This window comes from Cryptomeria japonica, chromosome 6 (assembly GCF_030272615.1).
Source record: "Cryptomeria japonica chromosome 6, Sugi_1.0, whole genome shotgun sequence".
NCBI lineage: Eukaryota > Viridiplantae > Streptophyta > Pinopsida > Cupressales > Cupressaceae > Cryptomeria > Cryptomeria japonica.
The window spans coordinates 538191481-538206044 of record NC_081410.1 but is presented as its reverse complement, the minus strand read 5'-3'; positions in this window follow the sequence as shown (position 1 = coordinate 538206044).

Below are 14564 nucleotides of genomic sequence, written 5' to 3'. Positions count from 1 at the left end.
AAGACTATCTTACCCTTGGCAGGGCAAAATGGTCTTGAGGGTGGAAGAAGTTTGACACCCTTAGAGTGAGAGGCTCTCATCATGAGAGTGATCTCAAGGGTTTGTCCATGTGACCCTTGCTACATAGTTCTATTTATGCATTCGGGGGTCATAAGGGGAGCAAATATGACATGTTTGCCTTTTGGGGGTCATAAGGATATGGGGGTTAAGATGAGTTTTGTTGTGTTTTCTTGGATGCCATGAGTTGGCTGTGACTTACTATCTAGCAGATCTACTCTAGGGTACTTGGTCCACTTCCACCCTAGTACAACATCACATTATGTGATGAAGTTTCAGCTTGGGAAGGGGATGTGTTTGTTGTATTATGTTTTCCCCTTTGCTTGTTTGTGTTTTCTTGAGTGTAACCCATCTAGGACTTGGTTCTCCAAGCTCGGGGGTGGCTTATAGTAAGCCTAGGCTGGGAGGTCAGCACCCCATGGTCACAACATTATGTTTTATATGCAGGTTGCTTGGGAAGAGGAAAGAAAGCTAGGAGTAGCAGATTTTGATTAGTAGTAGATTTTACTTAGTTGCAGAAAGAAAGATATAAAGATATATTTATTGTAATTATTTTGAAAGATAGGAATGTGTTGTTTAGTTAAGTTCTCATCCATTAGGGATGACAGTCAAATTGGGCATTTTTCCCCATTTGTAAAAGAAAATAAAAATAAATGACAACTTGAGTTCATACCATTCAAATGAGAAAAGCATTTTTATTAGATTTCTGTAATAAAATTATGTTGTTGTAAATCTTATTTAATTCTATCTTAAAATGGAATCTGTTGTTATTTATCCCTACAATTTTTGTAAAGAAATGAAAGATGCAGAAAAGAAATACAGTGTGTATTTATGTATTTTCCTGCAATATTTACATGTTGATTGTGTACTGTCATTTTCTTTTACTTCGAAAAAAAAGGGAAAGCAGAAAGCTTTTAGAACCATGTAAATCTATTTTTCCTATAAGATATCTAACTGAAGTTAAAAATGCCCTTACAGTCCTATCTTATTTCTGTCATTTTTACTTCTGTTAAACATAGCAGAAAATTAGCCTATAAACAAAAGAAATAAAAATAAAACCTATTTGTAGTCTTTAGCTTGCTGTTAGTATAACTGTAAAAAAAAAATGTATTGCTGTTAAAAAAAAGAAAAAGAAATGCATGCAGATCTAGTCTTAGACTATGAAGGTATAAGTTAATCTAATTATGATTAATTAAATCCTTTCAGAAAAGAAAATATAAATATAAAATTTACATCCATCTATGAACAATTTGAACATTCCTGCATGCTAGTGTATAAATAACTTCAAAAAAAAAAAAAGATCCTAACCCTATGAGTTTGGATATATATATATATATATATATATATTCAATTTTTAACTCTCTATAAATTAAAAAAATAAAGTATAAACAAAATCAAGGGGCATAGACCGAACCACTATGTATTAACATAGTGGACGGCTCACGGAGCGAGCCACTATGTTTACACATAGTGGTCGGCACGGGAGGTACTACCACTGTGTGTAAACACAGTGGACGGCCCACAGTCGCCACTGTGTTTACACACAGTGGACGACACCGACTGCCACTATGGGTGCACACAATGGACGACACCGCCCGCCACTCAGTGGCGACCGAGGGGAGCCCGCTGTGAAGCCCAGCATCCTTTCGGCCCTGCATAACACACATCACACACACACATACACACAAAAAAAAAAAACCCTAACCCAGTTTTGGGTTGGGGTAAGGGAAATACATTAAATTAATATTTTTAGTTGTATAAAAATATGCAACCTTAATCCAAATCTAGATTAGGGTTTGCATACAAATAAAAGACAAAAAAATATATATTAGGGTTAGCTAATAATATAAAAATAAAAGAAAGGGGTTAGTAAGTGGATTTAAATAAAATATAAGAAAATTACTCAACCTTAGTTAGGGTTTGAGATTTTAAAAAATATATAAATAATAGTAAATTAAAATAAGAAGAGGGGGAAATACTTTCCAAATTTTGAAAATGATTCCCCCCCATATAATTCTAGCCACATGAGTTAATAATTTTAAAACTTCTTATCCAAATTGGGAGAAGATACATTTTAATATAGTTATTTTATATAATTGAAAATGGAGAATTAATGTTATATGGATACATTAATCGTGTAGTTGATTTAATTTATTCAACTAGGGAAACTATATAGTTATTCGATATATTTGATTAAATATGGACGTTAAGTTATATTAAAACATTAATTATATCATCAAATTTAAAGGTTTAGGGGAGATTAAAATTGACTATAGCATAAAATTGGATTTATTTGACAAATGGCATTGTGGAATTTGAACTCTTATTGGTTAGATTTAAATAATGAATTTGCGTGCGTTCAATTAATTAATTTTAAAATTAAGATAGTATTATCATTGTTTGGTCGGGAATGATTTAAATGCATTTAAGATATCTATTTATCCCTCGATTTTAATTAGCGGCAACTTAATTAAGATAATTAAACTAACTAACTAAATTGCGACAACCGCTTGGGATTAATTAATCTCCATTAGTTAATGCCGCTTATTTGAGTTGGTTAATTAATCTAACCTTAGAAAACAATTCTATTTACATCCTAGTTAAGACAAGATTTATTTGATTCCACTTTAAATGTAGATTATTTTGAGAGTTTAAGTGTTTCAAAAAAAAATTGTTCCGTTTTTAGCCCAAAGGTTTGGGCACGACATTTTGGTATCAGAGCAAGGTTTCCAACACTAGGAACCTTTCTCCGTTACGTTTCACTTTAATTATTTAATTAATTAATTTTTTCCCTGGAGATTAGTTATTTATTTTATTTTCTGATAAGGATGCCTCCGACTACGTGACAAGCTCGCAAGCGCGGAAGGGGTCCTAAGCGTACACGTATGGCACACAGGGATGTTGATAGGGAGGAACTAGTTCTAGAAGGGAACCCGAAAGCCCCTCCTGAACCATCAGTTGACCCAAACTGAGACATCTTATTAGCACTTAAGAACTTGATTGGGATAGTGCAGGATAGGCTTCCAGCAGTTGACTGTCATGCAAAAAACTAGAACTCAGGGAGCCATAGGTTAGTAGATAGGGAACAGAGTAGGAGTGCACCTCCTAATCCCATAGAGGGTGAGGCTGAGCATGAGCCTGAGTCCGTTCATCTACCTGGATCACCTCCAGTAGCAACACCTATGTACTTTGAGAGAGCACGTCAGGAACCAGGAGATCTGATCAGAGAGGTTTTTCACCTCTAGCCACCATCTTTTGAGGGATCTACTGACAGTGTAGATGTTGAGGCTTGGCTTTTAGGCCTAGATCAGTGCTTTGCATTGCGTTCTTACGAAAGCAATCTGAAGGCAGGAGTTGCAGTCCACCTTTTAAGATCGATGACCTCCACATGGTGGAAACAGGAGGAATTCAAGTGTGGTCTAACTGCAGACACCCTCACATGGGAAATCTTCATAAAGAGGTTCAGGGAGAGGTACCTATTAGAGCACTTCAGGCAGCGTAGGATCGATGAGTTCCTCAACCTCCAGTAGAAGGGTCTCTTAGTGACCTAGTACGAGAGCAAGTTTATTGAGCTCCTGCCTTATGTAGATTACCTGAAGGACGAGAAGCTGCTCATCAACCATTTTGTCATGGGGGTGAATGTTGGGATAGCAAGACTCGTGTGGATGGCCGCTCTAGGAAGCCTTCGGTTTGCCATGGAGAAGGCCCTGATAACTGAGGAGATTCAAGTCATGCCATAGGACACGAGGGAACAGTTTCAGAACCGAAACCCGACACCCCAATCTTTCGGGTTTTAGAAACCCCATTGGAAAGGCAACCACAGAAATGCATCAGGGTCCTATAAACCCCCTCCTCCATAGCAGTCATAGCAGAGTCAGTGGCAGAGGCCCCCTTAGAGACAACAAGGCTTTAAGCCCAAGCAGTGGTAGTCACAGGGTCCTAGATGCAACCAGAGAGCAGAGTATACATACACACCTCCGACACAGACTCAACAGACCTCTAGGGGTGGCTATAGTGGTTTGAGCAGGATAGGTGGGTAGCCTTACTCTAGGCCTCAGGGTGCACAATTTCAGGCATGCGGTGCTTGTTTCACATGTGGAGCCATGGGGAAGATGGCAAGAGAGTGTCCACAGGGTCAGATGGCAAGTAATCAGAGGATGGCAGCATCAGAGCATACAGTTGGAGATATGGGCAAGTCCTATAGAGTCTTCGCAGTGGTTGACAACCGCCAGGCAGAGCACCAGGCCATAGTCATTGAGGCTGTAGGTATGATCAGAGGTATCAATATTTCTATATTATTTTACTCAGGAGCGACTGACTCCTTTATATCTCCATTGGTTGTGGATCGTTGCGGGCTAGTGGCAGTTAGGCAAGGTGTCAGTTGGGAAGTGGAGTTAGCATTAGGGGCTAGAGTGTATGTGGATTCAGAGGTTAGGGGATGTGCACTCTAGATTGGTAATACCACCACCTTAGTAGACCTTAGAGTTACACCACTCGGATCCTATGGCATCATACTTGGCATGGATTGGCTTTACGCCCATAGAGCCAAGATGGATTGTCGCCTGAAAAAGATTGAGTGTGAGGATGATCATGGTGCTCCCATAGTAATCATTGGGATTCAGAGACCTGTGTCTCTTCATATGATTTCCACTATGCAGCTTAAGCGGAGCATGCGAAAGGGATGTCAGTTGTTTTCTATCACCATCAGTGATAGAGAGGAAGAAAATGAGAAGGAGCCTTCCATAGATGATCATCCCATCCTTGGGATGTTTGCATGTGTTTCCAGCCGAGCTGCCTGGTATGCCACCTAGTAGAGAGATTGACTTCTACATAGATTTGGTGCCGAGAGTTGAGCCAGTTTTGAGAGCACCTTATAGGATGACCACACATGAGCTTACTGAGCTCAAGATGTAGCTAGAGGAACTCTTAGAGAAGGCTCACATCCATTCTAGCATCTCCCCTTGGGGCACACCAGTCATCTTCATGAAGAAAAAGGACGAGTCCCTTCGGTTATGCATGGATTATAGGAAACTGAATAAAGTAACCATCAAAAACCGCTATCCCTTTCACAAGATCGATGACTTGTTTGATCAACTTTAGGGTGCTAAAGTGTTCTCCAAAATAGATCTGAAGTCAGGGTATCATCAGTTGAGGATTGTGGAGAGTGATATCCACAAGACTGCGTTTCGTACCAGATATGGCCACTATGAGTTCACTGTGGTCCCATTCGGTCTTACGAATGCTCCAGCTATATTCATGAGTCTCATGAATGGGGTATTCCACACCTTCCTTGACTGATTTGTGATTGTGTTCCTCAATGACATATTGATATATTCTCGGAATGAGAAGGAGCATAAGGAGCATTTGAGGCAGGTTTTGCAGTGTTTGAGGGACAACCAATTATTCGGCAGTTTGTCGAAGTGTGCTTTCTTTAGATCAGAGGTCAAGTATCTAGGGCATGTTATATCCGGTGATGGGATCTTAGTTGACCCATCAAAGATCAGAGCTATTATGGATTGGCCAGTGCCAACCAATGTGACAAAGGTCAGGAGCTTCATGGGTCTAGCAGGGTACTACAAATGCTTTGTTGAGGGATTTTCTAGAGTTGCACACCCCATCACATCCCTCCAGCAAAAGGGAAAGAAATTTGAGTGGACAGAGAAGTGTGAGAGGGCTTTTTAGGATCTGAAAAGGGCACTCACTAGTGTGCCTATTCTTATTGTGCCAGACCCCACGACCGATTTCATGGTATGCACAGATGCTTCCTTGGATGGATTAGGAGCAGTCCTTATGCAGGAGGGTAGAGTTATAGTGTACAAGTCTAGGAAACTTAAGACTCATGAGCTTAACTACCCTACGCATGACCTAGAGCTTGCAGTAGTAGTACATGCACTTGTGAGGTGGAGACAGTTCCTTTTGGTTCATCACTTCGAGCTTCATTCAAACCATCAGAGTTTGCAGTACATCTTCACCTAGCCAAATCTTAATGCCCGTTAGAAGAGATGGATGGAGTTCCTTTGCGAGTATGATTTTGATGTCCACTACATCAAGGGGAAGGAGAACATAGTCGTAGATGCCTTGAGTATGAGACAACATGAGGTATACACCATATCTATGAGCACAGATTTGAGAGATCGTATATTGCAGCGGTTGCCAAAGGATGGATGGTATCTAGAGGTTTTTCAGAGGATCCGATCTTAGGAGACCTTGGAGGGGAAGTATGTGGATTACTCTTTAGAGTCCGATGGACTATTATGCCATAGAGGGCACATCTATGTACCTTCTCCCGAGGGATTGAGAGAGTTCATTATCATGGAGGCTCATAGAGCTCCTTATGCAACGCATCCCCAGGTTAAGAATATGCATGCAGACTTGAGGTAGTTATATCATTAGCCAGGTATGCAACAACTTATCACTCAGTTAGTACCCTGATGCCTTGAGTGTCAGAGAGTCAAGGCGGATCACCGCCATCTAGGTGGGTTGCTCTAGTCTCATGCTATACAAAAGTGGAAGTGGGATACTATACCCATGGATTTCATCATTGGTCTTCCTATGTCATCTCGTCGCCATGATGTTATCTTGGTGATAGTTGACAAGTTGACCAAAGTGGCCCACTTCTCACCAGTTCGGACTACCTTCACAACACCAGTAGTGGCATAGGTGTTCTTGCAAGACATTGTCAAGCTTCATGGTGTTCCACACAAGATTATTTCTAACAGGGATTCCCTCTTCACTTCTTCCTTTTGGAAGGCATTATAGGCAGCAATGGGCACCAAGCTCAATTTCAGCACAACCTATCATCCATAAATGAACGAATAGACAGAGCGGGTTAACCAAGTGTTAGAGGATATGCTCCACATGCACGTCATGGATCATTAGACCAGATGGGAGGAGTACCTTCATTTAGTAGAGTTTGCCTATAATAATGGGCATCACACTTCTTTGGGGATGCCACCTTTTCAGGCTTTGTACGGAAGACCTTGCATGACACCTTTGAGTTTGGACCGTATTGAGGATAGAGTGACCATAGGTCCTGAGATGGTTCGTGATATGGAACAACAGGTAATTTTGATTAGACACCACCTTAGAGAGGCACGAGATAGGTAGAAGAAGTATGCAGATGCAAAGAGGATAGACCAGAGTTACATGGTTGGAGATAAATTTTTTCTGAGAGTGCGACCGCATAAGAGTCCAATCCGTTATGGAAAGGGTTCTAAGCTCGCACCTCGCTTTATTGGACCTTTTAAGACCCTTGAGAGGATAGGACTAGTTGCTTATCGCTTAGCTTTGCCACCTAGCCTATCACACATCCACGATGTGTTTCATGTATCAGTTTTGAGGAAGTATATCTATGATGAGTCTCATATTTTAGATTGGGATGCCTTGCAAGTCGAGTCAGACGGGTAGCTAGCTTTGGAGCCCATTCACATTTTGGCTCGCTGAATGTTGGCCCTTCGAGGTCGAGAGCTGGACCAAGTTAGGGTCCAATGGGATTGCTATGATGACGTTACAACTTCATGGGAGGATGCATCACGAATGAGATCACAATACCCTCATCTTTTTGATGAACTCCAAGAGGATGTTCATGCCTAGAGGGGGAGGGTGTGAGGCCCTACCCCAACCCATCCTAGCCTTTCAGTGATTTTCATGTTGGAACTATTATGGATGTTTTATTTTTATGCATTATGGATATAGAACTTTATATGATCCCTCGAATTTGATAACATTGATATATTGATGCTTCATTTCTATGCTTTGTGGATATAGAATTTTATATGATCCTAAAATAGGGTAACATAGAGACAATCTATGTCATTATTTGATTTGTAGGACTTTATTATGATGCTAGAAATATGTTGCATATCTTATGAATGGATTAAATTATGAGGGTTAAGATGAATTGCTTACGTGAATTACTTTGATATGTGACAAATTGTATTGTATAATGTCAATTCTATGCAGAGTGATTGAATTGTATTCTTAATTATGTGTTTTATATTATATGAGGCTATTGGAAAGTACTAATGTTTAAATTGAGATGCGCAGGAAATTATCCATGTGACCATGGAAATATTATGGAGAATCAATCCTAGACCTATGTACGTTCATAAAACCAGGGGTTGTCTATTTAGAGAGACAACACTCCGTATATATTGTATTTTATTCGTAAACGTAAAATGTTTGCATAAGTGTAAATTGTATTCATTAAATTGTTTAAACCATTCAAGGGACAACTGCCATGTGTGTATTTGTGATGTGGTATTATTTTGTAGTGTCACTTGACACCTATGTAGTGTGTGGTGTTGGCAATTGTCATGTCACCTTTTTGGAAAGATTCATTTCTTGTTTAATTGTTATATTTCCTAATTATCCTTGAAGGTACCAAGAAATCTAGGTTAGTGAGCCACAAGGAGGGTCAACTCAGATTTGACCCGTAAGTTAACTTTAGGTGGACTTTCTAAGTGTTAAATCAACTCTTAGGGTTAGTTTTAGAGCATTTTTATCAGGCCTCATGGGGTACCTATGGGTGAAGGCCAAATTTGGCCATGTGTCCTTCCCCTAGGGCTTGTTTAACCACCCAAATAAGTGGTTTTCCCAAGATGGACAAATTCCATCTATAGGAGTTTCATCCTTGGTTAGAAAACCTTCTTGATAGGTGTAATTCATTTTCCCCATTTCATTCCTCTTCTAGAGGTGCCTTGGTTAGGGAGTCTGTAAGACCTAGGGAAGACCAACCAATGGGAGTCCCTTACTCTACCCAAGAGGTTGGAAGGAGTGAGAGAAGTCTTCTTAGGCTAGAGATTGAAGCTTAGTGAGCTAATCACCCACTCTCCATCTTTGGAAATTTTAGACAATTTTTGGAAGGAAAACCAGTTTGAGAATAGAAAAATTTGGCTAAGTGTTGCAAAAAATTCTTGTGGATTGGCCTGCTCTTCTCCAATCTATCCCTAGAATACCCGTGGTAGATTCAAAGTTGGAGTTTTCTTACTTGTTCATTTAAAAATCTATATGTAGGATGCTTGAATGTATATGTTGTATCCTTCCTTGCATTGTATTTATGAAAGCTTTATGTGATTCTTTTCTATTTCTGTTTATGTATTTTGTTGTGTTTGGGAGTATCCAAGACTATTTTACCCTTGGGAGGGCAAAATGGTCTTGGGGGTGGAAGGAGTTTGACAACCTTAGAGTGAGAGGTTCTCATTATGAGAGTGATCTCAAGGGTTTTTCCATGTGACCCTTGTTGCATAGTCCTGTTTATGCATTCGGGGGTCATAAGGGGAGCAAATATGACATGTTTGCCTTTTGGGGGTCATAAGGATATGGGGGTTAAGATGAGTTTTGTTGTGTTTTCTTGGATGCCAGGAGTTGGCTATGAGTTACTATCTAGCAGATCTACTATAGGGTACTTGGTCCACTTCCACCCTAGTAAAACATCACATTATGTGATGAAGTTTCAACTTGGGAAGGGAATGTGTTTGTTGTGTTATGTTTTCCCCTTTGCTTGTTTGTGTTTGCTTGAGTGTAACCCATCTAAGACTTGGTTCTCCAAGCTCGGGGCTGGCTTCTAGTAAGCCTAGGCTAGGAGGTGAGCACCCCATGGTCACAACATTATGTTTTATATGCAGGTTACTTGGGAAGAGGAAAGAAAGCTAGGAGTAGCAGATTTTGATTAGTAGTAGATTTTACTTAGTTGCAGAAAGAAAGATATAAAGATGTATTTATTGTAATTATTTTGAAAGATAGGAATGTGTTGTTTAGTTAAGTCCTCATCCATTAGGGATGAGAGACAAACTGGACATTTTTCCCCATTTGTAAAAGAAAAATAAAATAAATGACAACTTGAGTTCATACCATTCAAATGAGAAAAGCATTTTTATTAGATTTCTATAATAAAATTATGTTGTTGCAAATCTTATTTAATTTTGTCTTAAAATGGAATCTATTGTTATTTATCCCTGCAATTTTTGTAAAGAAATGAAAGATGCAGAAAAGAAATGGAGCGTGTATTTATGTATTTTCCTACAATATTTATATGTTGATTGTCTACTGTCATTTTATTTCACTTAAAAAAAAAAGGGAAAACAGAAAGCTTTTAGAACCATGTAAATCTATTTTTCCTATAAGATATCTAACTGAAGTTAAAAATGCCCTTACAGTCCTATTTTATTTATGTCAGTTTTACTTCTGTTATACATAGCAGAAAATTAGCCTATAAACAAAAGAAATAAAAATAAAACCTATTTGTAGTCTTTAGCTTGTTGTTAGTATAACTATAAAAAAAAATGCATTGCTGTTAAAAAAATAGAAGAAATGCATGCAGATCTAGTCTTAGACTATGAAGGTATAAGTTAATCTAATTATGATTAATTAAATCCTTTCAGAAAAGAAAATATAAATATAAAATTTACATCTATCTATGAACAGCCTGAACACATTCCTTTTCTTTACATTCATGTATGCTAGTGTATAAATAACTTCAAAAAATAAATAAAGATCCTAACCCTATGAGTTTGGATATGTATATATATATATATACAAAAAAATGCACATAAATATGACAAAGATACATGCATGAATCCGTTTATATATATATATATATATATATATATATATATATATATATATATATATATATATATATATATATATATATATATATATATATATATATTCAATTTTAAACTCTCTGTAAAAAATATATATATATAAACAAAATCAGGGGGCATAGGCCGAACCACTGTATGTTAACACAGTGGACAACTCACGGATTGAGCCACTGTGTATACACACAGTGGTCGGCGTGGGAGGTGCCGCCACTGTGTGTACACACAGTGGATGACATCGGTCACCACTGTGGGTGCACACAGTGGACGACACCGACCGTCACTGTGTGTAAACACAATGGCGACCGGGGGGAGCGCACTGTGAAGCCCAACATCCTTTCGACCTCCGCCCTTCCTTTTGGCTACTGTCATGCCCTAGTTTGGCCCTGCATAACACACATCAGACACACACATACAAAAAAAAAATAGATAAACCCTAACCCAGTTTCGGGTAAGGGAAGTACATTAAGTTAAGATTTTTAGTTGTATAAAAATATGCAACCCTAATCTAAATCCGGATTAGGGTTTGCATACAAATAAAAGACAAAAAAAATATATTAGGGTTAGCGAATAATATAAAAATAAAAGAAAGGGGTTAGTAAGTGGATTTAAATAAAATATAAGAAAATTACTCAGCCCTAGTTAGGGTATGAGATTTAAAAAAAATATAAATAATAGTAAATTAAAATAAGAAGAGGGGGAAATACTTTCCAAATTTTGAAAATGATTCCCCCCCATATAATTCTAGTCACATGAGTTAATAATTTTAAAACTCCTTATCCGAATTGGGAGAAGATAAATTTTAATATAGTTATTTTATATAATTGAAAATGGAGAATTAATGTTATATGGATACATTAATCGTGTAGTTGATTTAATTTATTCAACTAGGGAAACTATATAGTTATTTGATATATTCGATTAAATATGGATGTTAAGTTATATTAAAACATTAATTATTTGACTATAGCATAAAATTGGATTTATTTGACAAAAGACATTATGGAATTTGAACCGTTATCGGTTGGTTATATTTAAATAATGAATTTGCATTCAATTAATTAATTTTAAACTTAAGATAACATTATCATTGTTTGATTGAGAATGATTTAAATGCATTTGAGATATCTATTTATCCCTCGATTTTAATTAGCGGCAACTTAATTAAGATAATTAAACTATCTAACTAAATTGCGACAACCTCTTGAGATTAATTAATGTCGCTTATTTGAGTTGGTTAATTAATCTAACCTTAGAAAACAATTCTATTTACATCTTAGTTAAGACAAGATTTATTTGATTCCACTTTAAATGTAGATTATTTTGAGAGTTTAAGTGTTTCAAAAAAAAATTGTTCTATTTTTAGCCCAAAGGTTTGGGCACAACATTGTTGAAGAAATTTGGTATGGAAGACTCTAAACCGATAAGTACTCCTATGGTTACCGGTGAGAAATTGACAAGGAAATATGAATCTGCATTGGTAAATCCTACAAGATACAAGTCTATGATTGGAGGTCTGGTATATTTGACTTAGACTAGGCTTGATATAATGAATGTTGTTGCATTGCATCAAGATATTAAAGTGATCCTAGAGAAAATCATGAGAGTGTGGTGATAAGGATTTTAGGTAATTACAAGGTACACCCGAATATGGTTTTTGGTACCCTAAAGATGATGACTTTACTTTATGTCCATATACAAATGCAGATTGGGCAGGTGATGTTGATGAATAAAAAAGTACTTCCGGTGGATAACTTATTTTGTGGATCAACAAGAAACGATCATGTACTTCTTTATCTACTGTTGAAGTTGAGTATGTTGTTGTTGCTACTAACTATACACAAGTTCTATGGATGAAGCAAATGTTGAAGGACATAAAAGTGCATTGCATTGGATCAGTAGTTATTCACTGTGACAACTCTGCTGCTATTAACATATCAAAGAATCCGGTATTTCACTCTAAGACAAAGCACATATCTATCAAGTATAACTTTTTGAAGGATAAGGTGGAAGAAAATGAAGTTAGATTGGTTTATGTGAACACTAAAGAGCAGATTGCAGATATTTTCAATAAACCTTTGCCTAAAGAATCATTTGAGTACCTCAGAGACAGATTAGGGGTTTCTGCCCCTTCGACAAAGAACTGATTGATGATATTTGGCATCAATTTGGTATGCATTATCAGAGATATCATTCATTTCAGATTAATGTGTGGATGCTACTGCTCGAGGGGATTAGTTAGCCTTGTGATTCACTGGTTTTTGTTTTTTCTTTGATATTTATGTCAGATTTTTGGTATTGATGTTAAAGGGGGAGAGATATTCATGTGAAAAACTTAGGGGATATATACATTAGGGGGAGAAATTTGCAGAACTTAACTGAGATATCATCTACAGGGAGAGTATGGATCATAACTTCATTGCTATATTTTTGAGTGGGAGATTTGTTTGTCATTTCTTGGCACTTGGATGTTTTTCACATCTAATGTTGTCATCAATGCCAAAGGGGGATATTGTTGGCCATTTGCAGAAATTGATTATGTGTTGCATTGATGTTTTGTCATTGATTTCAACACTAGTTGTTTTGGCTACTTTATCGGTATCCTTCTAGTCCCGATAGGTTGTTTGGTTTCTGGCTGGATTAGATCATGATGTTCTAGTATGCTCCAATATGTTTTTGATGGTATGATGAAAGGAAAAGTATCCAGTAGATTACTGAGAGGGGGGGGGGGTGGATCAGTAAACTGAAAAATTGATACAAACTTCCCAAACTCAAACTCAATCACACAAAGTAAACTTATCAATAGAATATCATTGTCAAGATCAATACTCATAAGAATACTCAACATCAACCGATTAACTGTTAAAGCAACTTAACAGTAAACAAAAACATCCAAATGCTTAATCATTTATCAACACACTCCATCTAAAAATGCTTCCAGTTATCATGCCTTATTAGAAGTTAATCAAATCAACAAATAAGATCATCACCACAAAAACATTCACCACATGACATAAATGTTTATACGTGGAAAAAACAAATAGGTAAAAACTATTGTGAGATGAGACTCACAAGATAGCTATCTGAACTCTTCTAAAGTTCACCCTATTAGGAGCCAAGCCTATTAAAGATTTTACAATAAGTCCTACTGAGAACTGATCCTGTTAGGAATCACCCGGTTAAGGGATTTACAAAATGCCTTGATAAAAAGCAAATACCCTATTAGGAGTAACCTCGGTAGAGGATTTGAGAATCCAAGCTAATGGACCACCTTGTTAGAAGATTTAAGAAGTAACCAAGCTTGTTAGAGCTTACCCGATTAGGGGATTTCAATTCTGTTGTAATTGTTAGAAGACAACAGGTTTTTCTTAATCTATCTAAATAGCACCATATTTGCTTGATCAGATCCTTTTAAGCTTCAATATGCCTTTACTCAAACTACAAATCTATTCTCCGGTTAGGCAACCACATATTCAACTGATTTCAGCCAACACCTTGCCAACATCTTTTACAAAACAACTTCATCGACCTTAAATACAAATCAATTAGGTTGGTAACAGAACAAAAACCTAATTCTCTCATAGAGATTACAAACAAATTGGTTCAACTGTGACTATTGGATTTACATAGCAATCTAGACATATTCTTCAAGAAAATTCCAACCGCTCTATGATCACCGCTTCATCGGACTTGTAACTCATCACGCGTTTTGCATTAGCTGCAATCCACTTGTTCATTCCCTAGACAATCAAAAAAATGCGCCAAAACAATCTGAACTTATCTTCATACAATGACCACATGTGTCACCATCATTACCACTCATCAAATAATAAACCAACATAACCATTTCAAAAAACTTAATCAATTAGAAAGGGTTTAACCTTATACAGTGGTTATTGGTTC